The 9,332-nt window shown below is 58.0% G+C and overlaps 1 protein-coding gene across 2 annotated transcripts in view; it reads right to left on the bottom strand.

The window, feature by feature from the left end:
* LOC109307379 (E3 ubiquitin-protein ligase TRIM56-like) overlaps window positions 1-9,332 on the bottom strand; it is a 30,439-nt gene that overhangs the window by 17,259 nt on the left and 3,848 nt on the right. The window contains exons 1-2 of one of the 2 annotated variants that reach the window (XM_019531261.1): window positions 6,153-6,163; window positions 3,223-3,226 (exon numbers count right to left, since the gene is read on the bottom strand). The exons of the other annotated variant lie outside the window; for it this stretch is intronic. The gene's annotated coding sequence lies outside the window, so the exon portion shown is untranslated. Of the gene's footprint in view, window positions 1-3,222; window positions 3,227-6,152; window positions 6,164-9,332 lie in introns of those variants that run through there. 2 annotated transcript variants of the gene reach the window in all.

The raw sequence follows: 9,332 nt of genomic DNA on the forward strand, positions 1-9,332 counted from the left end.
CAGAATTGCACGCAGTACTCCAGCTGCGGTCTGACCAGCGCCCGATAGAGGGGAAGTATCACCTCCTTGGACCTATTTGTCCTCAGCTCCTTTGAGGTTGTGGCCCCTCCTGATCTAGCTCCTCTGATGGCTGCATCTGTCCATCCCTGTGCCCTCAGCAGTGTTTCTAACTTCCCTACGGGTGGGAGGCTGGGGTCAGCCCAGCCATTGCAGGGGTGCGCAGGGAGCAGCAGCCCCTGCTTGGTAGGTTTTTGGCATGGTCCCATGGGTGCATCTGAGCAGAGTAGCAGCTTCTCCCACAAGGGAGAGTCTAAGGCTGACTGCCATCAAGTGCCCGCTGCAAAGCACCTGATTTAAACCAGGGCTTTCCACCTGAGCTTATCAGAGAAGGGAGGTATGGGGACACCCACAGTATTTATAGATTAATGCGAGAAGCATGGGAAGCACACGGGAAGACTGGAGGTACCAGGACAAGCACAAAATGATGGTGTAATTGGGCTTAGAGAGACGTGGTGGGATAGTTCACGTGACTGGTGTATGGCCATGGATGGGTGTGGCTTGTTCAGGAAGGACAGCCAGGGGAGAGGAGGAGGTGTTGATATATATATATTGAAAGCCTATGGGTCAGAGGGGAAAGCAGAAAGGGGGATGTCACAGTGGGCATCTGCTGTGGGCCTCCAAGCCAGGAGGAGGAGGTGGACAAGGCCTTCTTTAAACAGCAGACAGAAACTTCCAAATCACAGGACTTGGTGCTTACAGGGGACTTAATTATTGGGACATCTGCTGAGGGAAGCAGAACAGTGCACAAGCAGCCCAGCAAGTCCTGGACTGTGTCAGGGTTACCTTTTTTATTCAAATGCTGGAGAAGCCAAGCCAATTAAAGACCAACTTTTCAACTTCCTGCTCACAGGGAGGAATTGGATGAGAACCTGAAGGTGGAGGACAACTTGGGGACAGTGACTGCAAAATATCCTCAGCAGAGGAAGGCAGAAGTGAGACAGAATAAGGCCACTGGATTTCAGAAAAGCAAATTTTAGCAACTCAGGGACCTGGTGGGCAGGATCCCCAGGACACAAGTTGGAGGGGAGGAGGAGTTCAGGAGAGCTGACTGCACTTTAAGGGCTCAGGAGCAATCTATGCCAATGCAACAGAAGAGAGGGAAGTGCAGCAGAAGACCAGCCTGGCTACACAGCAATCTCTTCAATGAGCCAAAAATCAAAAAGGAATTCTACAAAAAAGTGGATGCTTGGTCATAGTATTAGGGAAGAGTATAAAAGTATCACATGGGCACACCAGGAAAAAATTGTGAAGCACCTACAGGAAAACCAGGTGATCAGTAACAGCCAACCTGGATTCACCAGGAGCAAGTCATGCCTGAACAACCTGATTTCCAACTACGATAAGGTGACAGGCTCTGTGGATGGGGAGGGCAGGGGGAGAGCAGTGGATGTCATAAACATTGATTTTAGTAAGGCTTGTTGACAGTCTCTCCCGTGATATTCTTACTGTAAGGAAATACAAACTAGATGGAAGTATTGTAACTGGTTGTATCATTGTACTCAAGGAATAGTCATTTATGGGTCTGTGCCTAGTTGCAAAGAGGTATCAAGTGGGGTTTTCCAGGGGTCTGTTTTGGGCTTGGGATTGTGCAACATTTTCATTAATGACTTAGATGATGGGATTGAGTGCACACTTAGTAAATTTGTAATGACACCAAGCTGGGTGGAGTGTACGCCATAGCGTCCAGAATGGCCAGGGTAGCCTGGTGAAATGACATGTAATCAAGCAGATGAGATTCAACAGGAATGAGTGCTCAGTCTTACACTTGGGATGAAATAATCACACGCACGAATTCAGGCTGGGAATGACTGGCCAGGCTGTAGTACTGTAGAGAAGGACTTGGGGGTTCCAGTAGACCATAGCCTAAATACAAGCCAACAGAGTGCTCTTGCTGGAAAAAAAACCAGCAGTCTCCTGGGTTGTATTAACATCAGCCAGAGTGCATCGACAGGAGTCTCGCCTGCAAATCAAGGGCAGTGATTCTTCTGCTCTGTTCAGCACTGGTGCAGGTCCTCTGCCAGCTGAGTGCTCTGTTCCCATCTCCCTCCCTCCTGCCTCCCTCCCTGGGCTTGTTGCAGTGGCTGGTGCACACGTGATGCTTGTTGCTGAGTCAGAGGCCATGGGAGTGGTTGGGCCGGATGGTAAGGCTCTGGGGATGGCCCCTCCCAGGGCACGGTGCAGGCAAAGGGGGGTCAGCCTGGCCTGTGTCCCTCTGGGGCGGTGTCTACACTTGCCAGGTGGGGCCTGCTGGCCCACACATGTGGATTCAGGCTGCGAGCTGCACAGGGCGGGGAGTGAGCTCCTCTCTGTGTTCTTGGTAGTACCAGCCGAGCTTGTGATACTGATGCTGGTATAGCTGGGTGGCTCCTGCTGCCAGCGCTTGGGCTGCTGTGGCTGGCACAAGCCTCTCCTCTGGCCTCCTGCCCCCCAGGGCCCAGAACATCATCCAGCAGCTGAGCCAGAGCAAAAGTGCCAGGCTCCCTGCAAATCCAGCTCCCTGCAAATCCAGCCCCCTGCAGCCCAGTAGCCCTCCTGGTCCGGGTACGTGTGACTTTGTGCCTGGGGCATGGAGGCCCTCCCCTGCCTGCTGTCCTGCTCTTGTCTCCCCGACCCCCTTGCAGGGGGTCATTGGTGCTGTTTTTAGTGGGATCTGTTACAGTGGTGCCCTACAAGCCCTGCTTGGAGCATGGCTGCGGTCATCATTCTGCACACGCTGCTTTGGATCAGGACTTAGGGTTTTTGCACCCTCCCCCTGTGCCCAAGACTCCCTGCACAGGTACATGCCCCCTACCCACCTGGCTGCCAACGTGGCAGGGGTGTCCTACTGCCAGGGCCCAGGTGCAGAGGAGGCTGCAGACCCGCAGGAACCAGGCACCTGCCATGGGGCTCCGTGAAGCTGCATAACAGAGAGGCGTGTTGGCGCAGAGGGAGGTGCAGAGCCTGCCAGCACTGCCTGGCTAGGAGGTGGGTGTGATGCAGGAGGGGTCGGCACCCATGGTAATGAACAGCAGCAAGGATGCAGTGGCAGTGCAGGGGGTGGGGGTGGGGGTTGAGGCAAGGCGCAGCTCAGGAGAAGCAATGGAGACTGGTCTGCAACTGGGACTGAGCCCAAGGGTGCCATGCCCTCCAATTCCAGCTTGGGGTGACCTTGCCCGGGTGCACGCCCCTCTACCCCATCTCCATGTCCATAAGTGCAGGGGAAAGGATCAGGAATGGATGGCAGAGAGCAGGGCATAGCGGAGGGGTCTGTCAGCAATGGCTTCATAAATGTGCTGGAGACGGAGGAGCGTGGAGCAAGGTTGGGGGGGGGTCTGTCAATGCCAACCATCCCCAAACCCTGGGGACATGCTCCCCTCATGCCCTGGAGAGAGTGCTCTGGAGTGCCTGGGCTTGCCCCCACCTGCGCCAGGCCCCTCTCCCCACCTTGTGCTGGGCCTGACACCAGCTGCACCATCCAGGCACAGGTGCGGTCAGGGCCTCCGAAGGCGCCAAGTGCACAAGCGGCAGGGTCCTGCCAGCTGGCGCGCTGCCAGCGGGCCAGGCCACGGCTCTCTCCCTGCAAAGGCCTCAGCTGCCAGCACAGCAGGGACCAGCTCCCCTGGCCAAGGGGCAGGGCAGTTCTGCAGACCTTGTCCTCCTGCCTATGGGGATCCCGGGAGAACGCAGCAGTGTAAGCCTGGGCCTCAGGAGATAGGAAGCACAGAGCCCGGACACCCGGCAGGAGCGAGGGACGTGTGTAGAGTGACAGGGTGCCCTGTGTTGGAAGTGCTCTGGGGCGTGCTCAGCTCCTGGGTGGGAGGGCAGCCAGGCTTGATGCATGGGCTCCCACCGCGCCCCCCTGGTCCTGCCATGCAGGGCCCAGTGCCAGAGCTGCTGGATGCTGCCTGTCAGCCCAGCTCGTTCCTCCGGTTTGCACAGGCCGGGGTGGGGTGCAACCAGCTGTCTGGCATTGGCCTGGTGCCCAGGTCAGTGTCACACCCTGTCCCAGCCCTGTCCCTCCTCCAAAGAGGCCATTAGGGCAGAACACCGCAGAATACCAAGAGGAGAGGAGAGGAGAGGAGAGGAAAGGAGCTTCCCAGCCCTTGCTGCCTCCCGCTGCCCTGCTCTGCCTCCCCCTCGCAGGGTTACCTGCCGCAGGGCCTGGCAGCTGCTCCCTCTGGCTCCGTCCTGCCTCTGCCTGGAGCGGAAGGTGGAGTCCCAGGAAGTTGAGAGTGGGGAAGAGGTGAAAGGCAAAGGAGCTGGTTACAGATTAACCGGCCTCCGCCTCCCTGGGCTCCTTGGCCCTATACCCTGGGCATGAACACAGGCTGGGCAGGTCTGGTGGGCTCCATGGGAGAGCAGCCAGCCCTGCTCTCAGCTGGTCCCCAAGGAGCCTGGGATGGTGGGCTGGTGTCCCGAAAGGCAGCTCTGGCAGCTGTGCCAGGTCACAGACATACATGGGGAGTATGTGCGTGGATATGGCTGTCGTGCCACACATGTACCCTGGGTGTGCGGTTCTGGCCCTGTGTGCTGTACGGTGGCCATATGGCTGCTGGGTGGCTGCTGTCTGGGCCACGTGCAGCTGGAGGGAGTGGGGCCATGAGCATGCAGGGCAGGTAGCACGCGGGTTTGCTGCTGCAGTGGCGTCTTGAGGAGAGTGCCGTGTGCAGCTGCCAGGTCCGCCAGGATCAGGCAAGCACTGGCCAACGTGCCCCAGGACTCACAGTGGCAGTGGTCTCAGCTTCCGTGCGCTCAGGCTGGTGGCAGCGGGCACATGTCCCCGGGGGCTCAGGCAGGAGGTCTGCCCTCTGCCGCCTGACCCGGGCCTGTGGTGAGAGAGCTAGGGTAGATCAGCCCTTATGGGAGCCGCAGTAGCATCAGGGCCAGGCCCCCCACCTCTGTGCCACTGTCCCACGGCTCCAGACCCAGCCTGGTCACGGATCCCAGCTGGACTGAGTGCCTGATTTGCTAGAAGTGTTGCTTGTTTCTTGTCTTCCGTTTGGGATTGGTGTGATTCTGCCTCTGTTCCCACGGACCAGGGGTCCTGCCCTGCTGCTGGCCAGTAGCATTGATGCTCATTGGCTTCATGCCAGAGGCTGCCCTTTGGCTTTGCCCAGGGCCGGGCACCAAAACAGGCCTCAGCCCCTCTGCCCTGGCCCCGGGGACCCAGATGCTGCAGAGGTCTATCAGACCTGGGAGGCTTGGGTCAGGAAACGCTGGGTCTGTGGTCACGGCTGGGGTCTGCCTGGGCAGCCGGGCTCTGCGGGGGCCCTGAGGCAGTAGGAGCCCTGGGGGCAGGGAAGCTGGTGGGGACGTAGCCCATGGGTGCGTCAGACTTGGTTAGGTCTCAGGGGTAGGAGGCTTCTCCAGCCGTCTGGCAGGAAGCAAGAGGCAGTCCTGAACAATAGGGCAGTTTCCTGCTCCCCCCAGTGCTGGCTCTCCGCGGCAGGATGGCCTCAGCCTTCACAGACTCTAGGAACGCCCAGGCCAAGGCCCAGGCTCCTGCGCTGCCATGGCCCCAGCCCGGTGCAGGTGTGTGATGGAGTGGCTGGGGGGAGCCAGGGGGGCAGTACTGACCCCAAGCCGTGACACCCCCCGAATTCTCCTCCCCGATGGGGTGGCAGAGCAAGGGAAGCGTCTGCCAGGGCACTTGTACACATTATCAGATTTTTCTAACTAAAGATATTCTCTGGGTTTATTTCACTCTCGTAATGTACCATGACAATTGACATTACTACTTTGCACATAATGCATTTACCACTCATAATTGGTGTGCAAGCACCCCCAGTGACATTGGCTTCTGCAGTTTCCAGCCATGGCTGCAGCGATGGGCCTTGCTTCCTCCTGTGCATGTAGCACCCTGCCCCCCCTGTGCCCTGCTCTGCCAGGGGGAAGCCTGTCTGAGCACCCAGCCTGCCGCTCACCTGCGCTCACCGCTGCCCTATATGCATGTGCTGCCGACACTCACCTGCACCTGCCATTGCCCTGCATGCATGTGCCACCACTACTCACCTGTGCCTATCACTGCCCTACACACGTGTGCCACTGCCCTACACATGTGCTGTTGCCACTCACCTGTGCCTGCCACTGCCCTACACACGTGCCACCTCCACTGGCTTGGGCCTACCACTGCCCTACATGCGTGTGCCACCACCACTCACCAGTGCCTGCCACTGCCCAACATGTGTGTGCTGCCCCTACCCACCACTGCCCTACAAGCGTGTGCTGCCTGCCACTGCCCTACATGTGTCCTGGTGCCACTTGCTTGCACCCGCCACTGCTCTACACGTGTGCTGCTGCCATTCACCTGCGCTCACCACTGCCCTATATGCATGTTCTGCCACCCCCACCATCACTCTCGTCACCCTCTCACTGCTGTGCTGCCCCCCTGCCCCGCCCTCACTCGCCCCGCAAATCCAGCAGGGCCCTGGGAAAAAGAGGTCAAGGATCTACCAGGCAGGGACCCCATGCTGCTCCCAGGTCACTCCCCCTCCCTGCAGTCAGTCCCTGAGGCTTTAGCAGGGCACGGGGGGCTCTTTGGCCTGTTCCCCTGTAGACAGGGCCGGAGCGAAGCGCTTCAGAGGTGCCAAGGGCAGTGGACTCTGTCTGCTTGAGGGACTGTCTCGTTAAAGGGGCTGAGCAGCCAGGAACATCCAGGCGAATCTTTGGCTACAGCCTCCCCTTGGCTGCTGCCCCTCTCATCCCATCCCTGCTCTTCTGGCTTGTGATGTGCAGGGAAGTGCTGCATTCTTTGCCCTCGCACCTGTCCCAATGGCGTCGGAGTCAGGGCCATGCTCCTGGCAGGGACCTGGTTGCTGCAGCGCTGGCTCTGCGCTCCGACGCTTGGCAATGCGTTGTTCTCCTGTGTCTGTGTTCAGTGCCTAGAGAGGCGTGGGTGTCAACAGAGCCAAGCATTCCCATCGCAGTGTGGTGGGCAGGGATGAGGGGGCATGGTCCTCTTGGTGCAGCTGGCTTTTTGCTACAGGGAGATTTCTGTTTTGTTTCGTTTTTAAAGAAATTTTTCGTGTTCCAAGCCAAGTCAAGTCCAAATCCATGGGTCAGTCCAGAACCATAAGTGGCCCTACAACCAGCAAACATCCTTCACCCCCACCCGGGGCTTCAGATATTTCCTTCTTTTGCCAGGCATCCTACATGCAGGCCCAAGCCCTTTTGGCAGGCGTCCTATGTGCAGGCTTGGGGTTCAGATGCCCCTAAGTTTTGCTTGCTCTCAGCCATATGGCCACAGGAGCAAGCTAGGGAGGAGCCTCCCATTTCCATAAAAAATAAGCATTAAGCTCCAACACTCTCAGCGGGGACTAAACCACACTAGAACAGTTTTCCCTGGGAGGGTTTAAGGAAAACTGCTCTCTGTCTGGCTGAATCCACGAGGCAGTGGCAGCTGCAGCTCAGCCTGCACAGCAGAGCCCAGGACCCCAGGACCCCAGAACCAAGGAGAAGGACAGAGGATGGGAACTGCCAGTGAGCTAGGTCATGCATGTCCCCCACAGCTACCTTGAGACAAGGGATTGGGGGTCACTAACAGTGTGGCTGAGGTGTTCGAGCTGAGAGCTGTAGGTGACACCCAGAGGGGTTTTCTTGTCCTTGTCCCAGGGTTGGTTTTGTAGCAGGCTGGAGCAGGGCTCTGATGAGTGTAGGAATCCCTGCTCCAGATCCTGCAGCTCGGTGCATCCCAGCAGGTGGGATCAGAGCAGATCTGGTTGTAACTTGCCTGCACGTAATGGCTCGCATGATGTGCGGGAATGACAGCTGTGGTACTCAGCTGGTCCCGATACAGTGCAGCGGTGATGAGGCCATTGCAAACTTCCACCAAGGTGGCCAAGAAATGAATTTGCTGGGTGCAGTATTCCAGAGCCTGTTTGATGTTGCTGCTGAAGTCTGGGTGGAATTTGTCAGTGTCCATACAATAAAGACCTTGTCCCGTTACCTGTGCTGTATGCAAGACATGGGAGGTGACAGTGCTGCTCTGCTCAGGCCTTAGCTGCAGCGTCACTGGCTGTTCTGGGCTCTGCAGTTGAGGAGGATGTCACAAATCTGGACAGGATCCAGAGACTAGTCACAAGGGCAGTAAAAGTGGGAAGGCAGAGGTGTGAGGAAGGGTGAGAGCTCAGTGTGTTCAGTCTGGCACAAAGGAGGTTCTGGGGGAGATGAGGGCAGTTTGCATGCACCTGGAGAAGAGAGAACAGCTGCTCCCTGCTGCAGAGGGCAGGGACTTCAATTGCAGAAGAGCAAGTGTAGGTCCTATTTCAGGACAAACTTCTTCACTGTCAGAACAGCAGGACAGTGGAGCGTGAGGCCGGGGCAGGGCTGGTCAGACCTCTAGGGGACAAGAGAGGTGGAGGCTCTGGGACAGGGCAGTATCAGCAAGTGTGCCAGGGGTTGCACCCGACAAGCCTCATGGTCTCTTCCAGCCCTGGATTCCAGCACAACGGGCGCCGGTGGTTGCGGGAATGGCGCTGCAGCGGTAATGCTGGCAGGTCTGGCCGGTGCCTGCCTACGCTTGGGATCAGCCTTGCACGTTCTCTTGCTCTGTGCTTGAAGCTGACAGTTATGGGGGCTGCAGAAAGCGGGTGCCTCGTGCACAAGGAGAGAGGGAGCTCCAGGTGAAGGCAATGTGTGGGAGAATGCAGAGGCCACAGTGGGTGAGCAGAACAGAGGGGCAAAGCTTGGGGGAGTTTGTGACTGTGTGGGGTGATGATGCAGGCATTTCTGCAAGCACCAGGTGACCAAAATGCCAGCATAAGCCAGGGACCATGGCTGTGTTTTATGTGCTCCAGGGACACGTGCCCTGGGCAGTGCGAGAAGAACAAGTACGTGACAGCCAAGCCCAGCAGGCAGAGGGGAGGGCAGCAAAGGTGCCTGGTCCCTGGGCTGGCCTGCACTGGGGCTGCAGGCCACCCCAGTGCTCGCTGGTGTGCCTCCACCCTGGTGGCAGCAGGTGTGAGCTGGGGTCAGGGGCCAGCAGTGCCACATGCACTGAGACTGCTGCAGCATCCCACGTCCCGCACCCCACCCTGGTCAAGAGGATGGGGGAGAATCGAGGGCAGAATACAGAGCAGGAAGAGCCCCTGAACAAGGTCCTCCAGCCTGGCAGCATGCAGGGCTCTTTGCAGCTTGGGGCCTTGAGAGGGAAATCCACAAGAGACGTAGATTTCATAGACTCCATAGACATTCGGGCTGGAAGGGACCTCAGAAGATCATCGAGTCCAGCCCCCTCCCAAAGGGCAGGAAGTCAGCTGGGGTCACAGGATCCCAGCAAGATAAGCATCCAATTT

This window comes from Crocodylus porosus, unplaced genomic scaffold (genome assembly GCF_001723895.1).
Source record: "Crocodylus porosus isolate Cpor-Errol unplaced genomic scaffold, CroPor_comp1, whole genome shotgun sequence".
In the NCBI taxonomy this organism is placed as follows: Eukaryota; Metazoa; Chordata; order Crocodylia; family Crocodylidae; genus Crocodylus; species Crocodylus porosus.